Here is a 22,705-nt window from a genome sequence, read left to right on the forward strand (position 1 = left end):
AATCTGGCCTCCATTGACCTTTACTTCAACCAGAGAAGTTTCCTATTTGTCAGTTTTCACATTCAACAGATTGACATTTATCGGTTTATCAACAGTAAAAATTACTTTTTGTGCTAACATAGAAATCTTCAAATACATAACATGAGAAATTGAGACAATTTTTTTTCCTACATAACCAAGTCCAGAAGTAGGCCATGCAAGCTCTGGTATGATAGTTCCACTAAATTATTAGATACCCACGTTCCTTTTGGTGTTCTGTTCCTGTATCTTTAGAGTCCAGCCCTATCTTCATGTTTTCAAGAAGGCTGCCAGAGCTACGGCCATTCATGTTGACAATTCACGCAGCCAGGAGCGAAAGGGAAAGGGCAAAAAGGTGCATGCTATTTGATTTAGACCTCTCAGAAGAACTGTTCTGGACATCTCATATTGTATCTTCTTTTGGCTAGGTCTTTGTAATATAACTACAGATACAAAAGAAAAGTGGGGAATCTAGCTTTTATTGCTTTAAGTTGACCATACTGCTGTCCCAAATAAAAGTTGGGGATTGGTTAATAAGAAAGAAGGGGAGAGGAAACATTGAGTTGGTAACTAGCATGCTTTATCACTTACAAATTAGCATTATTTCTAAGATTTTGTTTGCATAAAAGGTTCTAATCTTTAAAGAAAAAACCTAAAAACTTGATGTAATCAAACTCTGGGACAAGAAGGCTCATCATACCATTAACTCAATGGTGTGATGCTCAAAGAAGGCAAAGTGGCGGTGACATTCACGGGTTAGATTTAAAAGTGTTAAACAACTCTGTTCATTATGAACATTTTGAATAATAAGTTATAGTCCATGGACACCCTTTTGAAATGAAGTTAGTATATTTTGAAAATGCTTTTGAAATGGAGTTAGTATATTTAAGCATGTTTTCATTCAACAGTTCCTTCTCACAGTGTGCCTGTACCCACTTGGACCAAGAGCAGGGTTAAAATGCAGCCAAACAGGAAGTGGGTGGTGTGTGCAGCGCCACATCTTGGAGCTGTCACTAAAGCCCGGGCTGCCCTCTGGGAGGTCCTCTACTGGGCACAGGTTTCAGCCCATCCAGCTCTCATTTCTTTCGTCCCCTTCATGGCCACGGGGTAGTGATTATGTCAGCAAGGCAAATGGCTCATTAATGTGGTGGGGGGCCAGATTGAACATTTGGAAAACACCCATGTATTTAAATGGGCCAAAATGAGCTTTCTGCTCAAGCTGCCAGCTGGTTTGCCTGTAGTATCAGCTTGCTCAGAAGAGGGGAGGAAATCATTTTTGCCAATACTTATTCAGGTTGAAAAATTATGCTTTACTTTGATTTTAGCAGTCTCTCATGTGAAAGGTTGATTACATGATCTCCTTTCTTCACTGCTGGCTTCAACTCTACATGTTCTTCAAGAGCCATCTTGTCTCATCTCCAGGTAGTTTGCCAGATCGCTGAAGGCCTTAGCAGTCTCTCCTAAAATATGACTCCATTCACTGATAGCACAGAGCATGTATTTGGTATTCATCACACATTTCTTTGTTGGGTTAGTTGCCTTTTTCTGTTTGGGTCTCCCATCTCCCTAACTGAATTTAAGGCCTCTAAGGTCTAGGGAACCATGTAATTTATTATCCAAATTGGAACACTTTTGAGAATAAAAAGAGATGTTATTAATAATTACATTGGCACACCTCCCACAAACTTGAACTGTCTGAGCAAAATATGTGTGGCAACTCTATTAAGGTCAAAGGACATTATTTACTGCTTTTCTCTGATCACCCACAGGGTCTAGTGTAATTCACATGCCAACGGACATCAGACTCTTAAAAAGAAGTAGCTTAGCAAAGCAACAAACAATTCCTCTTACAACAGCCATAAAATAGGTGGAAGATGTGAACTGGTTCCTACTAGTGGGAGATTTAAGAGTTCAATATAGGAAGTAACCACAAGGTAGAAGGATTTAAATAATCAGATAAAGACTGTTCACAGTAGAAACCAGCTTAAAATTTATGTTCTTACCATTATGAAGCCGTGGGATCCAAAAAGGCACTCTTAGCACAAGATAGAAAGTAAAAAGTGTTTTCGACTGGGCATTTTTGTAAAGTGTATTCTTGTTTCAGAAGCATCAGGCATCCTAATCATCACACCGACATCCACATGGGACTCTGCAAAAGGAAACAGGGACAGAATCAGATAGAAAAATAGACTTATAATCAAGACACTATAAATTCTCTGCAGTTAGTGCTCTTCCATAAAGTTTCCATGTCTCCGATTCCCCTCCCTCTGCTCCTCTCTGTGTTTTGTCTATATCCTCAGATTCATACATGTCACCATTTCAGCTATGACATAAAGACATTTTATCAGGCAGAAGAAAAGTTGGTACCTTCTCTCCCTGTGTCTCTTTCTTGGGAAAAACTTTTCTGGAACTCTCCAAGATGACTTCCTTTGATATTTCGTTGGCCAGAATTGACCTCATGACTATTTCTAAACCGGACACTAACAAAGGGAATATTAGGGACTTGTCTTGGACATAGCACCCCTGACGCTGGTAAGAGGGGTTTATCTTTTCCTAAGGCCTCAATTCAAACAGTCGCTCCAAATGTTGTTAAAGGTAACTTTATCTTTAATCAGATATTCTGCCCAGAGTGGTAGATCAAGTTACAATTCTCTTGTAACAAGGATAGTGACATGTGAAACACGAGTTCTCTGTGCTAATATACATTTTATATATATCCCAGCATTTTTTATAACTTTCATCATTACTGTTGAAAATGACATAGGATGATATTTTCCTTCTTCATTAACTCCTACTAAATATATCTTTCTATCTAAATTTCCAAATCATTTGTTTATGTCTTTTTTTTTTATTTTTTATTTTTTTGAGACAGGGTCTTGCTTTGTCACCCAGGCTACAGTACAGTGGTTAGTTGCAGCTCACTGCAACCTCCATCTCCCAGGCTCAAGCAATCCTTCTCTCTTAGTCCCCAGAGTACCCGAGACTACAGGTGTGCACCACCACACCTGGCTCATTTTTGTATTTTTGGTAGAGACGGGGTTTTGCCACGTTGCCCAGGCTGGTCTTGATTTCTGGACCTCCAGAGATCCGCCCACCTCAGTGTCTCAAAGTGCTGGGATTACAGATGTGAGCCCCTGCACCTAGCCTGCTTTATGTTATTTTAAAATATAACACTTGGAAACGTCTGCCCTGTTTTATATGTATAGGCATGCTTTTCTTATATCCCTCTTCTACTGGACCCCATTACATTATAATACAATCTCCTTGAGACTTGACAGAGTCTTTCTAGGCTGACCATGTAATTTTTGAGGATGAAGAGGTCAGTGGCTCTAGGCAGACAGGGCAACTGGCATAAATCAGGATTGTTCTGTGCAAAAGAAGGTGTATGTCCCTCCCCACTTCCATTTAACATCTCCACAGTGTCCTGCACATTTTAGATGCCATTTGAATATTGGCTTATGTGAACTTAAGTCACTTCCTATTGAAAAAGTATTTCAAACTTCACTAAAGTCGCAATTCCATTGCTTTGTCCACAACAACTGGTTGTCCCTGTTGACCCATTGTAAGATAAATTGCAGATCAAGTCCAGAACTAAAGATACTTCTTACTTCTAGCCTTAGAAAGAAGACTCTGAGGCTACTAATAAATACCATACTGTTTCCCTGATGCCTTAGATTCAAATATTGACTTTTGAATCTAATTCCTATTGATATCTGAAACACGTGAGGTTCCTTTAGAGAACCTCAGACTTAGAATTCTGGTTTATACACATGACACATTAAGAAAAAAAAAAAACCTACAGTGGCATTATGATATCAACAATCAGATTGCAAATGTAGTCTGACAAAGATTTGTCCCAGCACATACTGGATTTTAGAAATACGTTCCTTTTTTCAAGATTTTGGAATCCTAGAAAAATACCAGGATTTGGAGTCGGAACACCTATGTTTGAATCCTAGTCTCCATTACTTCTTCTCTTCAAATAAAATCTCATCTGAAAATCAGGGATAATCATAGTACCTCTATCTGTAGAGCATCTGGGAGGATTAAATGAGATAATGTATGTGAAAGGGCTCCAAATACCAAAGCTCTGTATGAATGCATATTCTCCTTTTCATTCCCTATTTAAATCAACTCTTTTAATTCTATCTCTCTCAAGTAGCCTGAGCCTGGGTCACCAAACACAAAATGTACAGTTACAAGGCTGAAAAAAAAAAAAATACAACTGGTTGTTACATGATCCTTGACAACAGTTGGACAGACTTTTTCTTAAATCAAATGAAGTGTTTTGGCAGCCTGAAAATGTAGCCTAAAGTATAGCAAGAGAGTAATTTTAACTCTTAGGGAGAGTAATTTTAACAAAAGTTCAACTTACACATTTTTAATATCTGTATTTCAAATGTACTACTAAATGCAAAATGAATATAATTAGTTATGAGATATCTTGCCCTCAGCTACAGTACCCATTAAGCTTCAGCATAATATATAATTCACAACTTATTCATACTCTGTGGTACATTTCAGGACTTCCTATACCGTAGTCTCTTAACGCAAATAGTGTATATAGTTTCAGAACCTAACAGTTGTTCCTTCAGAAGGGTTAGAAGTGGATGTAGCATATCTGTAGTCTTCAAATAATTTAGTCAGTCATAAAATTTATTAGGTACAGGCACTATACCTTTTTATGTATAGGTCACTAGCATGTAAATGAAACTGGCACAGCAAGGTAAATATATATAAAATAAATCACAGAAGAGATCGATTTCTGATGAGCTATTGCAGTGATGCAGTAGATAGCAAGTGATGATTTTGGAGTATTTTAGATCCCTAATGTAGAATTTTCAATTTCCCCAGTTTATCCTCCAGAAATGATCACTGTGATATACCTGTGATTGCTGAATGGCTATTGTACATCTGTAAATGGGCATGCCATTCCTGGTACCTTCTAACTTTGTGATCACTGCCCCCATGCATAAAATATGGAGTCCTGCAGAGCAGCTAGAGAAAGGGTAAGTAAGTAGCTGAGTTTGCATCAATGGGGAGCTGTTTAAAAACTGATGTTATCAAGTATGTTTACACATTAAAAACCCAGAAAATGTTGGGCCTTCTCCTATGTGATTTTCCTGAATTCTTGATGCAACCTAGAAGGGCTAATGTTAAAAAGTAAAGAGCACAGTACAGACAATAAGAGTTCTGTTTGTGAAGACTAACACAGGAAGTGATTCTATGTCTGATTCTAGAATATGGTTACAGTTCACAGGCAAGAAACAAGATCTGTAGCTTGATAATTATTTAAATACAGACCTATGTGCAATCAGTCTAGAAGCTCCCTGAAGGCAGGGATAGGTTACCCATATTTTGTCTAACACTTCTTTACATTCTTCTAAGGTACATCTTGGACACAATAATCATTGTGAACATACTTGATAACATCAATTATTAAATTGGGGAATTCAAAAAACACTCCAAAATCATCATTTGCTATCTACTGCATCACTGAAACAGCTCATCAGAACTCTATCTTTTCTGTCATTTATTTTATACACATTTACCTTGTTACGCCAGTTTCATTTACATGCTAGTGGCCTATACATAAAAAGGTGTTAATAAGTGTTTTTTATCTAGTTAAAAAGGCTTTTAAAAAGACTTTTGTAACTTGTAACTTTTTAACTAGTTAAATAGCATCTTAGGAAACAGGGAGAAAGCATTTCAGTTCATTATACTTCTTCATTTACTGAGTAAAAACCATATGCCAAATACCATGCCCCTGGAGGGGGTGTAAGGAGTCTGAGTGTATTACAGCTCTTACCCCCAAGAAACCACAGCAGTGTGGTTAAGTGGAAACTCAAACAAAACAGCATATCAGTTGACAAAAATTTACACATATACATTATATTCATCGTTGCTGGATATTATACAACCATTCCTGCCACAGTTGTGAAGGACCTATTTGATCTATAGGTCTAAAGTGAACCTGTCTGATATCAGAAGCATATGGCAGTAGTTGACTTTCAATAATTGACTTTCCAAATTATCTACACCTAAACAGTCCCAGAAAAATGATTCAATTTCAGTTATTTCAATTCAATAGTTTGTTAGGTAGCTGAATTCTTTTTCAGTTTATGGTTGTGGTTTGTGGGTCCAGCCTACAAGAGCTTAGCTAAATCTTCTCTAATACTCCAACATGATTACATGAATGTATATATACACACATAAATATATGAATATATGTAATTTATATGCATATGCACACACATATATCTGAAACTTGAAATATACCATTTTTGTTCTCTCACTGTTCAGTATGGAGCACAGATCTACTGGTCAGGCTTTTCACCCAGACTACTATAGCCAGCTGTCTTTAGGAGAGTGTGGCTGAGTCCTTGTTATGCAGACAAGAAAAGGAATATTTGAAAGTGCAATGGCCCTGCAAGTGCCCAGGTATTCATTGCACACCATGATGATTACATCTGAGAATCTGTTCCTCCTTTATTCTCTTTTTTCTTAAGAAACAGTCTTCTCTTTAAGAATGAATATGTGGAAGCAAAATGACTAGTTTATAACAGGCGGTACTCAAAAATGTTGCAAGTACAATGTAGAAACCCAACAGTGACATTGCAAACTGAGAAAAGGAATCAAACAAGGGCAGAAAAGCAAGCGTTAAGGCTTGAGAATAAATTATGCATGGGACAAATTGGTACTCATTTTGAGAAGGAGAGGAGATGTGAATTTAAACAGTCAAGTAATAAAAAGTCATTGTTCAGTAGAGGCTGTCTAGTGCAATGTTTAATAGCATGGACTCTATCCCAAGAATTGAGTCTGAAACCTGAATCTCCCATGTACAAGTTCTGTGACATGGAAGCAGATCTTAAAGTCTCTAAATTTCTCTTTTGTTTTGCATATAGGGAGAGGAGTATATACTTCCTAAGGTTGTGAAAAGGATGGTTCATAGTAAAAGTATGTAGCATTATTGAGTACATACTATGTGTAAGGATGTTATATGAATAAATTTATGAACCCTCATATTTACCCAATCCAACAAGTACCTATACTGTTATTACTATTCCTATTTAGTATTTAAGAAAACTCAGGTTTGACTGGATTAGGTGACTTGTCCAAAGGGATAAAGTTTAGATTTTTTTGTTTTTGTTTTTGTTTCATGTAGCATAGAGACTTTTTTCAGCTTTTAGATTCAGTGGGTATGCATGCAGGTTTCTTCCCTGGGTATATTTCATGATTGAAGCTGAGATTTGAACATGGCAGAGTGATTCTAAAGCCCGTGGTTACAGGACTATGTTACCATATTGCCATGTAAAGTGCTTATCATAGCTTAGCATAGAGTAAGGCTTCCACATGCAAGCCAAAAGAGAAACATTAAACATTCGCTGAAGAGGAAAACCAAATCACCCACCAGGAGGAAATTGACCTGGCCCTTTCTCCCAAGTGTATCACATGATATGATGTGTGCAGGTGTGAGGTGATGCTGAGATGGCCGACAGAGCTCAATTCAGAAACCAGTGATGCGCTCCTTAACAAATTCCCTCAGGAGAGAACTCCCTTCCCTCCTGTTTCAAATGAGGCTGACCTTGAAGTTGTGCCTAAACTGCTCACCACAATCTCAGGCTCAACTTGCTGACTCATCTGTCCAAAACATATGCATCCCCAATTTCTCCCCATTTCATGGGTTAGCAAAAGTAGAGACTTGAACCTCATAAAGTTGGTCCAGGCCAGGGTGTTCACCATCTTCATAGCTGATTTATAGTTGCTTTGTTTATTAAACTACCTCCGATCTGGTCAGCAGGCTATGAATGTGAACACCCAGTTAGAGCAGACCTTGAATCAAACTGGAACAGTAGACTTCTTTATTACACTTGAAAACCTAAAAATGTTCAAGGGGAGGTGGAAGGGAGGAGAGGTGGGCAGAGGGTGCTAGGCGTTTTGTTCAACTACCATGGTTCCCTCTGTCAAGATGGAAGATGGCTGTGGCTTAAAGCTTCTGCCCATCTTTGCCCTCTGGAAATATTTGTATTATGCAAATCAAAGAATGGAACGTGCCTACCTCCTCCTCATTCTTTTCCTCTCCCCTGACACTGGAACGAATGCATACTCTTCACGCAATAGTCCTTGTTGAACACAGGACCCACAGGAAACCTGTTACCCCAAATAACTGTCACATTCTCATGTGTTCAGTCACAGGAAGAATTTCAGTGTCTCTCTTCCCCAGCATTGGAGATGAGGTTGAGGTCACGGGAGAGAAAGAGCCCTGTCTTGTCTCCCAACAAGAGGGGTCTGTGCAGCTGCTGGGCCCACAGCAGACAGAAGGCACGCGGCAGCTGAGGCTCTTTAGGAGGCTTCCCACCCACTTCCTGAGTCTGGCTTTGATTTCTTAAAGGGCAGATTGCACTTATTCCAGAGTCGCTCCCTGATTCAGCTGGGGGAGGGGGGTTGGAATAAAAGGCTAAAGCAACCATTTCCTTTTCTGTAGCTCCTCTGCTTTGTCTCACATCCTCTTTTCTGAGTTATCTGCTACCAAGTCTGTCTCTCCTTCCGCTCGGAGCAGCAGTGGCTGAGTTTTGTCGAGTGCTAGATAATCACGGATCTTAATTATAAACAGCCTCAGCTTAGAGGAATGGTTTTGATAGGAAAGTCAACACCAGGATGCAAGATGGGTAGGTAGCAAAATGGAACCCACGCCAGTTTTCCAATAAAAAACAGACAAAATATATTTATAAGTAAGATTCAATTCATCTTCCACGTAGTAGCAGCCTGGAGGCTCCTTGTGAACTGACCTCTGTCTACTGTCCCCTTTAAACTTTTTTTTTTTTAATGAGACGGAGTCTCACCCTGTCGCCCAGGCTGAAGTGCAGTGGCGCAATCTCACTCACTACAACCTCCGCTGCCTGGGGTCAAGCGATTCTCCTGCCTCAGCCTCCAGAGTAGCTGGGATTACAAGCATGCGCCACCACGCCTGGCTAATTGTTTTTTGTATTTTTAGTGGAGACGGAGTTTCGCCATGTTGGCCAGGCTGGTCTCGAACTCCTGACCTCAAGTGATCCGCCTGCCTTGGCCCCCCCAAAGTGCTGTGATTACAGGCTTGAGCCGCCACGCCTGACCACCCCTTGAAATTGTATGCTTCAGTAATAGTGTTGATTTTACCTCCAAAATACAGAGCTGTTTCATGCTTCTGTGACTTTGTGGACTCTTCCCTCTGCCAGAAATGCCTTCTTACTGTGTCTTCCTGGAAATATCTTATTTGACTTTTAAAAACTGGTGCAGACATCATCGCTTCATCTACCCCCAGTGATTTTTATTTAATTGGTCTGGGATATGGCCTGAGCCCTGGGAGTTTTAAGTGCTCCCCAGGTGATTCTAATCTGCACCAGAGTTTGACAATCACTGCTTCAGGCCAGCAGTTTTCAGACTTGAGCAGGCATCAGAACCAGCTGGAGGGCTTGTTAAGGCAGAGATTGCAGGGTTCACCCCCTGAGTGTAGAATTCAGTAGCTCTGGGCCCTGAGAAATTGTATTTCTTTCTTATTTTGTTTTCTAGGTTTTGTTTTGTTTTGTTTTGTTTTGTTTCTACTTTTTTTTTTTTTTTTTAATCTTGTTGCATACCAAGTTTTCTTTTGTTTGTTTTTTGTTTCTTAAGGGACTTGCTGATGTTTTTACTATTAGTATTCACATTATTTTGTTTCCTTTTTTTAAAAAAAAAATTATTTGTTTAAAACAGACAAAAATTTTATCTATTTATGGTGTACAACACAATGTTTTAATATATGTACACATTATGGAATGGCTACATCAAGCTAATTGATACATGCATTACCTTACATGCATGTCATTTTATTTTATTTATTTATTTATTTATTGCAGTGAGAATTTGCCTTTCTAACAAGTTCCCAGATAAGGCTGATTCTGCTGGGATCAGGTTCTGAGAATCAATGCTCTATTCAAACTGGTTAGCTTGCACAGGTTCCTTACATTGCACTTGTCACCCTGCATTGTCATCAACTTATTTGCATGTCTATTTCTGTCTTTTGAAGGTGAGGACATTAGCTTTTTTATCGCATTACAGAGCACTGCACCTGGTGTAGAGGAGATGCTCAACGCATGATCACTTAATGAGTAAATATTCGGGGTCTAGTTGTCACAGAGAAAGTCTTGTGCCAAATTTATGTCAACTTTTTAACATAAATTATTTAATCTAATAAATATCCCATGCCTCTAAATTTAAATCTAGAAAGGGGTTCTCTAAGCCTCTATGAATTACATCTTGGATTTTGGTGACAGGATTGGGTTGGCAAAGTACTCCTCAGTACACAAGGATAAAAAGGCCCGGTGCAAAAGCAGATTGGATTACATTTACATCAACAACACCTCTTTTTAAACTGACATTTAATGATTATCTCTATCAATAAAGGCCTTTTAAGAGCTCTCCATAAAATGTTGTGGAAAATGAGAACATTTAAAATACAGACAAACAATGGGCCCCATTCATACAGCTTCTTCACATTATTTCTCCAGTATCATGGATCTCAACCAGGCTCACTCACCCTTCTCCAGTGAAGTTGGCACATGTTAACCATATTGATCGTCTGATTACAAATGTAGACTGTGGCAGGGAGTATTTACAAAAGGAACCCATTTGTTCCTGTGGCTTGTATGTAGATATCAGACTTAATACACACTCAACTACAAAGCAATAGAACCAGGTAGTAAAATGTCACTCCCAAGGAGATTAGACTCCTATACAGAACAATGATTTCATTGTTTCATAGAACCTTATAAAGTAAGTCCAAAGAGATGTTTTTAAAAGTTTCCTAATCCTTACTAATTTCTTAAATATCTACTCCTCAGGAAGAATAAATTCTCTCTCTATTCATTGATCCATAGAATATTTTTAAAAACCTAATAATGTGTTGGCATAGGTCTTTCTGAACCCCAAACCCAGACCTATGTCTTTCTGAACAAAATAGGTGATATTGTGTATGTGTGCGTGTTGCTTGCTGTCCATTTCAGCAGCCTTCCACTTTGATGACAACCTGATTATTCTGGAAGAAAAGCAATTGCTGTCCTTAGTGGTGCAGCATGTAGTTACTTGGAATTTCAGTAGTATCCAGGTAACATTTTTCATTGAGTCAGTGGGGAAACATAAGATAAGAAACTCACCCTTCTGAGTTTCTGGTCAATATTTCTTGATTGGAGCACTGGGTCTCTGGGTCCTCTCTAATTGTTACCTAGAGACTGGGTCTTTAGATTCTAAAAAGGTCAAAATACCTGGATATTGACTTTTTGAATTACGTATATCGCAATTGAATTCCACTTCAACAATAGCAGGTGGCCCATGGGTTGAACATGATCGAATCAGGAATGAAAGATTCTGTAGACTGTACCTTTCTTTTCAAAAATAAAATTTTGAAAAGTACAGATTTGCCTAAAATGTATGGGTAATGCATTCAGAGTGCAGACTGACCGTGTTTAAGTTGTAAAGCCCGTTGTATGAGGAGCCAGAAACAGATGCAGTAGTTGTTCCCTGCTGGTATATACTCTCTGTCTTTGGTTGGTTCGGTGGTTGGTTGCATGGGTGGGTGGGTGGGTCAGTGGTTGGGTGAGTGGTTGGTTCGGTGGTTGGTTGCATGGGTGGGTGGGTGGGTCAGTGGTTGGGTGAGTGGTTGGTTCGGTGGTTGGGTGGTTGATTGGTTGGTTGGTTTTCAAATGATCATGACCGCCTTCATTTTTTTCTGTTTCTTCCTCCTCAATCTTAAATGAGAGGACTATGAATGTACCCCGGGCAGGCTGTTCCCAATTCTTCAGGGCCCAAGTCAGGAGTGCAGAAGGAGGCCTACATGCCTTATGTCTAAATATTTTAAAGTTATAACAGAAGCATACAGACTGCCCAATAAAATATATTCTATCCCCTTCCTAAGCTAGTATATCTTCCTAATGACAAATTGTTTTAAATATAAAAGCTATTGTTTTTATACATTTGAAAACCTATAAAGTATCAAAGATGACTGCCAAAGTTTGGGTGAAGAATTAAGTAAAAACATATATAATTCAAAAAGTATTTCATATGCATTTCTTAAAATGTATTTCTTTGCTTTTATTTAAGTAAATCACAAGTTTGATTCTATTGATAATGATGATCTAAAGTATCAAAAATTAAAATGTGATTATGTCCAAAATATTCAAAGTTTGGGTATACTTTAATCAAAAATATAAAATAAAGCAAACCTAAAATATAAAAATCATTTTTTGTTTTCAAAGTTATTTTTTCTTCTCAAACATTCAAATTATTTCATAACACGAAAAGAGAAATATGAATTATAGTTAAGAGGTATCACAAATATGAATAAAGATTATTAAATAAAGCTTATGTTTTATTTTCTTAAAAAGTAATTAAATGTCATTAAATATGTTTATAAAACTTAAACTAATCACAATTCCACAGGGCAATGTACATTTAGTTACCAATGTAAAGAACCAATATCTTTCTGCACACCTGCTTTACAAAGGAAGAATTGGACAAGTTAATTTGTTTTTATTTTCTTTATCTAAATGTGCCTGTCATTCAAATGCTCCCTCTCTTCTTAAGCGGTTTCTGACTTCCACATTAGCAGAAGCTCAATCCACAAATCTTCATGGCATGTGGATGTAGCTTTTTGTTGTTGTTCTTAGGACATAGGTCAACTGATTTGGAGAAGTATCTCCCTGGGGCCTGAATGGTGTGCACAACAGAAGTGAATGTTGTAGGATTTCAGTAATGCTGTGATGGCTCCGAGTACAAGACTCCAAGTCGTAGAGGCCTCCGTGTGTTCGCTGATAAATGTAGCGTTTCTGGGTTTGCTATATGCAGGACACTCTAGGGCTTGGAATTCATGGGGACTTTTATTCTCATATACCTCTTATTGGCTCAGGCCTTTAGAGATTCTCAATTGGATTATAGGTGTAGCCTCATTTCTTCTAGACTCAGTTTCTCCTTGTGGCTCAGGAATACACATAGGTGAGTGAAGAATCATTTTCTCCCTCTTTCAGACCCAGATTCTGAGGCTACTTGTGAATAAATAAGATAAAGCAAATAAAAATATGATCAAATACACCTGTGGCTAATGAACCACTCAGCCTCTTTTACCCAAAGTTCATCACACAAAAACTGGAACTGCCTAATTTGGCAAGAACAGTTGTGGCCTGATGCCAACTACTGACAGGTGAATGGTATTCAAGACACAACCATTACTTAATGATTAGTGCATAGCATCCTTGCATGATTAGGTTCAGCTGCAAAGCATAAAATCATAGCCAATATTAGCTGAGCATTCCTTATGTACCAAGTAGTTTGCTAAGAGCTTCATATGTATGATCTCATGTGATCCTCTCCATTGTCTTGGAAAAGGACTGAAGCTTTAGGGAAGTTAAGTAGCTTGCCTAAGGTAACACAGCAGGGAAGTAATAGCGATGGGATTTAAACTCAGGTTGTCCAATGTGAAAGCCTATGCACTTAAACACTATTCCACTCTGCTTACCTCTGTGTTACTGGCATCAGATATAGGGATGGGAAGGTCTGTGAACAGGTAAGGTCAAGACAGGGAAAACTGAATCAGCTGCCAAGTTGTACTCCAAGGGAAGCAACCACCAATCCAGTATGGCAAATCCAAAGGAACACAATAACCTTGTGTTTGATTTGAACTGATGTCACTTCCAAGGAACTAGGTTGGTGTGTGGACATCACAGCAGAGTATAGAATCTTTGGGCTGATGCTTGAAATAAACTCATTGGGCCGGAAAGGCAGAACTCCAGTCTAAGGGAAGATGGAAACAGAAATAACATTATTGGGCACTTACTACATGCTAAAGCTTTCACACCTTCTGCTCATTTAATTATTGAAACAAACTTGTAACACAAGTATTATTTCCCCCATTTCCCAAATGGGAAAAGACATTGTGTAATTTGCCCATGACCAAATAGCTAATAAGAAATGGAACCAAGAAAAATAATCTAGGTTAGCTTGATTTCAGATTTGGGGATATTATTATTAAACAAATCACATTGCTTCTCCCCACACTTCACTGGACCCAACTAAAGGACTGACTGAGAAAACAGTAGCACAAAGTCCCACCCTCATACCTAGTTTCTTACTCATGCTAAATGACGCCAGTAAAATGCCCTGCTGGTTTTGGGGAAAGGGCTTGACTCAGGGCAGATGGATATGTCCAGGAGAAGCAGCCAAGACTAATTAATTCCAGAGTCCACCCATGGGTAGAGCCCAGAGCCCTGTACATCTGACTTAGGTCAAGATTGACTCACAAATTGGGCTGGTTTGAGTCCCAGGACATGGACCTCAGTGATGAGACAGATTAGGGCCAGCAAATACTGAATTGTGTCCTGTTGGTGGGCTCTGCTGGGATGCTTAGCCTAATTGTGCTTCTGAGAGTGAGATCATTATGGTTTTTTCTTCTAACCTAGAAAACCCCTGTAGCTCTTAAAGCTGTACCATGTGATACCTGCCCATGACTGGACCCACACTTAACAGAAGTACCTGAGACTCAGATGGTCCTTGAAGCAGACAAGGATATCAAATTACTAACTGCAAGTGTGTAATAGAAATGTATTTACTTCAGGTAAAATCCTCTTTCTAGAACAACAACAACAAAAAAAGATCGAATATTATGATGGAGTTTTAATTAGGAAATGACCAGAAACAGCGATGAAAAAGGGGACTTAGAGAGTATTAGAAGCACGTTGCTTTGGATGTATGAATAGGAAAAGTGCAAGAACTGGAACCTGTAAGCAAAAATCCGTGGAATGTTCGGTTCAGCTGCTGAATTGCCCACAGCTGTCTGGGATATTCTCCTTTTGAACCAGGCTTCTTCTTTGTCTATTGAGGTAATCGGTTCCTCTGTGCTCTTTTCAATTTCAATATCCATTGTCACTGTCATGGACAAAGTTATGAAGACTGCCTTACACCCACTTGGTCATGGGCTTCAAAAATGAAATGAAATGTGTATGTGAAGAGGGTGAGTCATTCTTTCCTATTGGAGGTTGCTAATTAATTGGGTGGTTAATAGAGATAATATGAGGCTTTATATATTTTGGGCTAGAGGACACAGAATTCAAATCACTGCCACATGCCACATGTCAACCAACATTTATAGAGTACCTACTATGTAAAAGACACTGCGGAAAGTATGAAAACAGATAAGCCACAGTCCTTGTTCTCAGGAAACTCAAAATACAGTGTCAGAGATAGAGGTGAACGACTAGCAATAAAGTCAACCGAAATAAAATAAGAGCTAAGACACATGTACAAAGGATGCACTATGAGGGCAGAGAAGGAGCCTCTGCTAAGAAGAGGTAGTGTTGATGGGTGTTAGATGGAGGGGAGAAGGTCATTCCAGGATGAAAGAAGAATGAGCCAGTCAAAAAGTCCCAGAAAGTTCAGTCAGAGAAGGAAGAGGAGAACCAAGAAAGTATCATGATAGCTAGTAAATATGCTCAAATCTTCCTATCCCCCAAATATCATCCATTGTCTCTGCTTCATGTCAACCCTTTGCCCAGTTCTCCTCTTCCCTGCATGGCCAAAGTTTTTACTGCTTTGTTCTTTTCTTGGCAAACTAAATCCTCAGCACCTTTATAGGTAGTGAAAGGTGTGCTCTTCCCTGCCTTCCGCACCTCACTCAGCTAAAACTGATTTTACTGAGACCTGCTCATACTCAAGATTCATGCATGTGGTGTGACCTTTCTTCCAATATGTCTGGGACACCACGTAATGACCACTGATATTCGTTGGACTGCTGCTATGTGCCAGGCGCTGCTTAAGTGTTTCTTACAATATATATATATAAGGGGCCCAGATCTGAAGATGGCCCTCAATGATCCTCACCTCCTGGCTACACCCTTGTGTAGTACCCTTCCACATTGTAGTGGGATTGGTCTGCATGGCCAGTGCAAGACTCCAGAAGTGACAGATGCCTTGCTTAGTTGTAAGAGATTATGGCTTCTGCCTTGATTGTTCTGTCTCTAGGAGCACTCACCCTGCAGCAGTCATTGACAGCCCATGTGGAAGAAAGATGAAACCTCCTTCCAACAGCCATGCAAGTGAGCTTGGAAGTAAATCATTCAGCTCCTATCAAGTCTTTGGATTGCAGTCCTGGCTGAGAGCTTGACTGCAACTTCGTGAGCCAGAGCCACCTAGCTAAACTATTCTTGAATCTCTGATGCTCAGAAACTGTGTGAGATGATGAATATTTGCTGACTTAAACTTTAAGTTTTGGAGTAATTTGTTATGAACAATAGACAACTGATACAGTATCTATGTCTATGTTTTTTTTTTTAGTGTAATTCACGTAAGATAAAACACACAGATCTGGAGGGTTCAATTCTGTGAGCTTTGATCATTGTATACAAACGTGTAACCATTACTCAAAAAAGACATACAATATTTCCATCACCCAGAAAACTCCCTTGTCTCCTTTTCCAACTAATTCATACTCTTCTCTCCTATCAGAAAAAAAAAAACCCACCATTTTGGTTACTATCATTGTAGTTTAGCCTATTTTTGAACTTCACATAAGTGGATCATCCAGTATGTACTGTTTTGTGTCCAGCTCACCATAATGTTTTTGAGATTTAACTGAGTTATTGTATATATCAGTAATTTTATCCTTTTAAGTTTATTGCTGATTAGTATCCTATTTTATGAATATACCATGATGTGTTTATTCATACTCCTGTTGATAGACATTTGGGTTGTTTCTGATTTATATTTGTTATAAACAAGGCTGCCATCATTGCACAAGTCTTTTCGCAGACATAAGTTCTCAGTTCACCAGAGTAAATACCTAGGAACAGAAATCCTGGATAATATTATAAATACACATCTAACATTATAAGAAACTGACAAAGATGTTTTGAAAGAGTTTGTTTCATTTTACACCCGCACCAGCAATGTATGGGAGTTCCAGTTACTTCACATTCTTTCTAACATTTGGCCTCATCAGTCTTTTGATTTTAGTCATTTGCTGGGAGTGAAATGGCCTCTCATTGTGGGTTTAATTTTCCTGAGAACCATGATGTTGAGCATCATTATTGGTCACTGACATATATTCTTCTATGAAGTCTCTGTTCAAGTTTCATCATGGGTGGCACCTGGACTCTCTGCTGACAAGATGTTCCCTAAAATAACTGCTTGTTAAAGCACATCTGTATCAGCTTCTCCCTTGAGCCCACACCACCCTTTCCCTCAGCACCCTTCTCTTCTACACAGTCTTGCCTCCCTCCCTCGCTATCCCTGTCTCTACCTTCCTTTTCATTCTAGGCTCAACAAATCTTGCCCTGAAAACTGCTGCCCCAGTAATAACCTATTAAATATCTACCCCAGTTCTAGCACTGGGCTCAATATGGGAAAATTAAAAAGAGAAGAGCAGTGGTAGGCTGGTAAATATTTAACAGCTGGCTCTCTGGAAAAAAAATTAATCAATTAATTAATTAAAAAGAAATCTTTGCTTACGTATTAATTCTAATAGTCTATATACAAATAATTTGCGTAGATTTTCAACATATATAATTGTATGTCATCTGGGAATAATGAAAGATTTACTTACTTCACTCCAATATGTATACTTCCCTTTTTTCTTTTTTCTTTTTTTGAGACAGAGTCTGTGGAATGCAGTGACATGATCTCTGCTCACTGCAATCTCCACCTCCTGGGTCCAAACCATTATCACACTTCAGCCTCCCAAGTAGCTGGGACCACAGGCATGTGCCACCATGCCCAGCTAATTTTTTTGTATTTAGTAGAGACAGAGTTTCGCCATGTTGGCCAGGCTGGTCTCAAACTCTTGGGCATGTGTGATCGGTCTGCCTCAACCTCCCAAAGTGCTGGATTACAGGCATGCACCACCGTGCCAGCCTACTTTTATTTTTTCTTATTCTATTGCACTGTCTAGGATCCTCAGTACCAATGCTAAATGAAGCAGTAAGAGTGAGCCTCTTCGTTTTGTTTTTTATTTCAAGAAAAATGTTTCTATTTCACCTTAAAATCTGATTTTTTGTGGATATTCCTTAAAGTTTATAAATTTTGGAAATTTCTAGTTTGCCAAAGATTGGTTATTATGGAACAAATAAATAAATTTAAAACACCCTGATGTACATGCCAACTTTCTGTGTGGTAAATACTCCCAGCACAACCACTTCCAAGCTGTCAACGTAATTTCACTAAAGGTGGAGCTGGGAAGAGATGCAGAGTAGCCCACCTTATAAAACATGTTTCCACATGACAATTGTCTTTCATAAGCCTATAGGAGCCTACCCCCAGCACCACTGGTAAGGGCTAACAATTAATTTGGAGGGACGATTGACAAATAAGAGAACAGCATAAAATAAACATAGTTAAGTTTTCTTGTGCATTGAAAACTGTAGACAGATTAGAAGTAAAGAAAATGCCAAAAGCTGAAGGTAGTGGTTCTCACCCTTGTCTACATGTTGGAATAAACCAGGAAGCTTTAAAAACATTCTAATGCGTGGAAACTACCTCTAAATATTTAGAATTGGTCAAAAGTAAGGCCAGAGCATTGTTTTTTGTTGTTTGTTGTTTTTCTTTCTTTCTTTTTCAAAAATCTCATCAGCAGATTGGACCTAGATGATTTTAACATCTAGCGAAGGTTCAGAACCACTGGTTTAAAGAAGGATGAAGGTTTGGACAAATTTGGATAATTGGGGCAGTGTGGGAAGGTACCCAAGCAAAAGATGTGGAACAAATAAATGAGAGGTAGATGCTTCAGGAAGATTGAGAAAATTGGCTAGACAGGAGCTGGGCAATCTTACAGGGAAGTGGCAGGAAAAATAGATGATTTTAAAGCTGCAGATAAAAGATTCTTCTGTGAGAACCTGGCCCCATCTCCATGGAACTCTAGGTTTCCAAAGAAAGAGAGCCTCAGGTTCCCAGCAAAGGACCCTTATTTCCCATGAGGGCTAATGTGACATTGACAAGTCAGTGGCCTTAAGAGTTGGGGACGTGGACAGGAAGATTACTCTGCCTCAGACCCTGGAAAGCCAGGAGAGAATTCAGGACTCCTGGCATATTGAACTTAAGCAGATTTTATTTGAAAGAAAATTCAGTCTGGTATGTCTTAGTTCCGGTACGTCAGTACTCTTTCAACTTTGATGGCCAAGTGAATCACCCAGGTGTCTTGGTAAAATTCAGATTCTGATTTAGTCATGGGGCCTGATGGTCTGTATTTCTAACCAGTTTCCAGGTGCTGCTGATGCTACTTAGGGTCATAAGGCAAAACATAAAAACATAAGGCAAAAACTTAAATTGACTTGCGCTCCCATATTTGGCTGAGGATTTGGGCCTATTTTACAGCAGAAATCTGCCCCTTACCCAGAGCCTGGGCAACTTTTAACACAAGCTCCCCTCTCCTGTCTTCTGACTCTTTCTAAGTGATTTTTCTATTGACCTTCTAAATCGATCTTCTCAGCCCTGCAGGAAATTCTTATCTGGATAACTGGACTTATGTCCGGATGCCCAAATATTCATCATTTTTTTGGGGGGCTCCCACTTATGTAACACACTTGACACATATTACAGTTGTTATTATTTCCACTCCTCAGCTGAGGAAGCTGAGGCTCAATGAATGATGGAAAGTTACCTCAAACCTCCAAGTTAGTGGTCACGCCAGGATGTAATCCAGGTTTGTTTGTCTCTCAAGCCACCATTCTTTCCGCTTTCGGTGGCTTTGAGTCCACCCAGGCCCAGCACAACAAACCACAAGTCTGCTGACCTAGCTCCCAAACCTCAGGTGAAAACTACACCTCTATTCTGGGGACCTGCAATTTATTTATTTATTTATTTATTTAATTTTATTTTATTTTATTTTATTTTATTTTATTTATTTTTGAGACAGAGTCTCACTCTGTCACCCAGGCTAGAGTGCAGTGGCATGATCTCGGCTCACTGCACCTCCACCTCCCAGGCTCAAGCAATTCTCCTGTCTCAGCCTCCTGAGTAACTGGGATTACAGGCAACCACCACCACATGAGGCGAATTTTTGTATTTTTAGTAGAGACAGGGTTTCACCAGGTTGGCCAGGCTGGTCTCAAACTCCTGACCTCAAGTGATCCTCCTGCATTGGTCTCCCAAAGTGCTGGGAGTACAGACATGAGCCTCTGCGCCCGGCTGGGAACTTCAATTTAAAGTGCATACTGGCCGGGCGCGGTGGCTCAAGCCTGTAATCCCAGCACTTTGGGAGGCCGAGACGGGCGGATCACGAGGTCAGGAGATCGAGACCATCCTGGCTAACACGGTGAAAACCCCGTCTCTACTAAAAATACAAAAAAAAAAAAAAAAAAAAAAAAACCTAGCCGGTCGAGATGGCGGGCGCCTGTAGTCCCAGCTACTCGAGAGGCTGAGGCAGGAGAATGGCGTAAAACCCGGGAGGCGGAGCTTGCAGTGAGCTGAGATCCGGCCACTGCACTCCAGCTCGGGCGACAGAGCAAGACTCCGTCTCAAAAGAAATAAAAAATAAAATAAAATAAAAAAAATAAAGTGCATACTTCCCCATCAGAAAGAGCAAATGGGTTGTTTCATACATGATGCAAAACAATACACTTACTAAGTTGAAAAGAATTTGAACAGCCTTTTTCAAACTATCCTGATATAGTTTGAATATATGTCCCCGCCAAATCTCATGTTTCATTGTAATCCCCATTGCTGGTGGTGGGACCTGGTGGGAGGTGTTTGGGTCCGGGGCAGATCCCTCATGGCTTGGTGCTGTCCTCGCCATAGTGAGTGAATTCTCATGAGGCATGGTCATTTAAAAGTGTATGGCAGTGCCCCCACCTTGCTCCTGCTTTTGCCATGTGACACACCTGCTCCAACTTTATCTTCTGCCATTAGTTAAAGCTCCCTGAAGCCTCTCCAGAACCTGAGCAGATGTTGGTGCCATGCTTATACAGCCTGAAGAACTGTGAGCCAATTAAATCTCTTTTCCTTATAAATTACCCAGTTTCAGGTATTTTCTTATAGCAGTGCAAGAACAGCCTAACATGTACACTCTCAATTGAATTCAATAAATATTTACTGGCCGGGCACAGTGGCTCATGCCTGTAAGCCCAACACTTTGGGAGGCTGAGACAGGCAGATCTTCTGAGGTCAGGAGTTTGAGACCAACATGATGAAACCCTGTCTCTACTAAAAGTACAAAAATTAGCCGGGCGTGGTAGCAGGTGCCTGTAATCCCAGCTACTCAAGAGACTGAGGCAAGAGAATAGCTTGAACCTGGGAGGCAGGGGTTGCAGTAAGCCGAGATCGTGCCACTGCACTCCAGCTTGGGTGACAAAAGCAAGACTCCATCTCAAAATAAAAATAAATAAATAAAAATTTACTGAGCATATACCAGGTGCTGGGCAGCGCCAGGCACCCAGTGATACAAAGAAGAAAAGAATGGGAGGAAATACAGATGGAAGTACATTTCATGTTGGCCATAATGCACTATCAACTTTACACCAGGAGTGTAAGAGTATGAGTCAAATGGGAAAAGGAATTAATTTTATGGGGAGGGCAGAAGGATGTTGTTCTAGGTATTTATTGCCCTTGGGGAGTTAAACATCAGGAGTTATATCATCCCTGTCTTTTCATTAATAATGAATAATAGCTAATCATTATACCAAACATTTATTGAACACTTGCTATGTGACAGGTGCTGTCAGTCACTTTTCCTGCATTACTTCATTTCATCCTTACAATGACCATAGGAGTCAGGTACTATTGTTTTCCCCTCCTCACAGATGAAGAATTGGAGAATTGCAAATGTTTAAGTAACTTACCCAAATCCCACAGCTGGAAATTGACAAAGCTCGAGTTCAAACCCAAGTCTGTTTGACTGCAGAGCTCTAGTCTTGATCTTCACATTTGAGAAAATGTAGCTTAATGAGGAGCCTAGCAGGGTTGGGATGAAAGCGGAACCATAATTTAATGAGCAGCAATTATGCATTAGGCCAAGTGTGCAGGCCAGGATGCATCACACCTCATCAGAAACACATCTCTGAAGACAGATCCTGGCTAGCAAAATAAATTTATTGGGCAATACTGGGGAGACTGACATTCCAGGCTTGCTCAAGGCAGTTGGAGTATGGGAATACGATTAACACTTCCAGTTACTCTCAAAATCTCCTGTGTCGGTTGGTAAATTGTATGGTCACCCCAGGCAATACTATCATGTAACACCACAATTGTGTCCATCCAAGGAGGAGAAAACATCCTGAGGGTTTAAAAAAATCAGCTATTCAATTATTCAGTCTTTTTCTTTATCTGTCTCCATCTCTCTTTTCAATTTTCATTCACTAAACAACGCATTCTCCTGTGTTTTTCAGCACTTTATCACACCCTTAATGATTCTAGACCTTGTACACCCTCAGCCTTGGCTTCAGAATGTTGGAGACATGATGCCAATTCCAGTTCACAACAAAGCAGCATGAGTAGTAACCCAGTTCGTCTCCTGGCCGCTGAATATTGACCCAATGCCGGCCATTGCTGTTGGGAGCACTAACCCTCTCTTCAAACCAAACAGCAGCTGCAGAAGTGAAAAAAGAGCATGAGACAATAGCATCTGAGTTTACCAACACTTCCGTCATTCGAAGCCTTTACAGATAAATCATCTTCAAGAGAATAAGTGCTCCCCAAGTGTACA

At 39.7% G+C, this 22,705-nt stretch overlaps 1 long non-coding RNA gene across 1 annotated transcript in view; it reads right to left on the reverse strand.

The window, feature by feature from the left end:
* Window positions 1–8,315, reverse strand: part of LOC115900079 — a 28,567-nt gene extending 20,252 nt beyond the window's left edge. Inside the window, exons 1-2 of the long non-coding RNA XR_004059758.1 lie at window positions 8,078–8,315; window positions 2,022–2,167 (exon numbers count right to left, since the gene is read on the reverse strand). This is a non-coding gene — a long non-coding RNA (uncharacterized LOC115900079). The remainder of the gene's footprint in view (window positions 1–2,021; window positions 2,168–8,077) is intronic.
* Between the last annotated feature and the right edge of the window lie 14,390 nt (window positions 8,316–22,705).

Source organism: Rhinopithecus roxellana, chromosome 10 (genome assembly GCF_007565055.1).
Source record: "Rhinopithecus roxellana isolate Shanxi Qingling chromosome 10, ASM756505v1, whole genome shotgun sequence".
Classification (NCBI taxonomy): domain Eukaryota; kingdom Metazoa; phylum Chordata; class Mammalia; order Primates; family Cercopithecidae; genus Rhinopithecus; species Rhinopithecus roxellana.